The sequence below is a fragment of the Triticum dicoccoides genome, chromosome 3A (assembly GCF_002162155.2).
Source record: "Triticum dicoccoides isolate Atlit2015 ecotype Zavitan chromosome 3A, WEW_v2.0, whole genome shotgun sequence".
Taxonomy (NCBI): domain Eukaryota; kingdom Viridiplantae; phylum Streptophyta; class Magnoliopsida; order Poales; family Poaceae; genus Triticum; species Triticum dicoccoides.
In genome coordinates this window covers 42,745,162-42,746,732 of record NC_041384.1, presented here as the reverse complement: position 1 = coordinate 42,746,732, position 1,571 = coordinate 42,745,162, and the positions used below count along the sequence as shown (strand labels likewise).

At 52.0% G+C, this 1,571-nt stretch overlaps 1 long non-coding RNA gene across 2 annotated transcripts in view; it reads right to left on the bottom strand.

Moving 5' to 3' along the window:
- Window positions 1–358, bottom strand: part of LOC119271143 — a 2,471-nt gene extending 2,113 nt beyond the window's left edge. For both annotated transcript variants that reach the window (XR_005134431.1, XR_005134432.1), the window contains exon 1: window positions 194–358. This is a non-coding gene — a long non-coding RNA (uncharacterized LOC119271143). The remainder of the gene's footprint in view (window positions 1–193) is intronic.
- Window positions 359–1,571: the final 1,213 nt, after the last annotated feature.

Sequence of the window (1,571 nt, the reverse complement as noted above, 5' to 3'; positions counted from 1 at the left end):
ATCGTGATATGTAAGTACAAGAAGATTTAGAAAAAGCAAAATCAGGTGAAAGCAAGATGCCAGTAGGGACAGCAAACAATAGGACAGCTACATCGAGGCAAGGAAATCAATGCAAGCAGGCACGACTAAAAGCCCGGTCGACTTAGCAACACGTTGACAAAATACTGGAGGACTCGAGTCTTAAACTGCTTACAATTGGTTCAGGTCGACGGATCTAGAGCGTATGAGACACTCGGAGGTCGCCGCAGAAGGCTGGATATGCCGCGGCGGCAGAGGCGGAGGCGGCGCGGTCGGGGGCAGGGGGTGAGGGGGAGGCAGAGGAGGGTTGGGCTAGCGAAATTTTTACGGCGGTCAAGAAGGAGAGGATAGGAGAGGCCTACGCTGAAACTGAAAGCTCAGCTAAGCAAGCTGGGCTGGACTGGGCTTTGGGAACGCCGCACTGGGACTTCTTTATTTTCTTGGCCATCCATTTTCTCTCCCTTAATTGAAAGGGCAGTGATCTGCGCCGGTGCGCCGGCCCAACAGTTGGGCCGGTCGAGCCAGGCCGTCCGATGCACTGCCTCCCAACCGTCAGATTGAGCCCCTTCCGCATCGTCATCTACCTTCCGCGTTAGATCGAGGAACGGCAAGCGCCGCGGGCCAACCCACACCCAGCCATGGGCATCTACCTCGTCGTCAACCCCGTCGCCGTTCGCCACTCGCCCTCGCCGTTGTCGTCGCCGTCGCCGCTCGCCGTCGCCGTCGCCGCTCGCCGGTTGGAGCACAAGTGCCCCATGGCCTCACCCCTCTTATGCAGCAAAAAAATGGACCCAGCAAACAAAAATTCGACCCTGCCGGTCCCTGGAGTTCGTCGCCGTTGCAGCTCCGCCGGGAAGCCAACGCAGTAGTCAGTTGCATCAATGGTGAGTTGCCGATTCGAGCTTTTTGTCGCGGTCTCTGGTTGAAGCTTTTCAGAATTACGGTTGAAGCTTTTCAGAAATACGGTTGAAGCTTTTTGTCGCGGTCTTTGGTTGAAGCTTTTCAGAAATACGGTTGAAGCTTTTCATGTCAACAATTGCAACTTTTTTCGTTGTGTACTCGTGAGTGTGAAGCTTTCTATATAGTTGGTTGAAGCTTTGTATAAAGCGGGTTGAAGCTTTTCAATTCACGGTTGAAGCTTTCCAAGCCGACGGTTATAGCTTTTTTTTCTTTCATAGTGTTCGCATGAAACTTATCTATTTGGTCGATTGAAGCTTTTTCAAATACAGTTTGAAGCTTTCGCATGAACGGTTGTAGCCTTTTCAGTTTGTATGGGTGGTCTGTTGAAACTTTGGCAAACTACGATCGAAGCTTTCGTATGAACGATTGTAACTTTTTTCAGTCGTGGTATCCAGTTGAAGCTTTATATACGAGCGGTTGAAGCTTTTGAATCAATCGGTTGCAGCTTTTTGGGTCATCGGTTGTAACATTGGTGCAGGCGCCGCCGAGCTTGTAGCATCTCCGGTGGGTGGTTCTAGCACGTGTACAGCTGCTCGCGGATGGCATATCCATGGCGGCTTCCAACTCAGGCTCGCCGGGGAGGGGGGAACTTG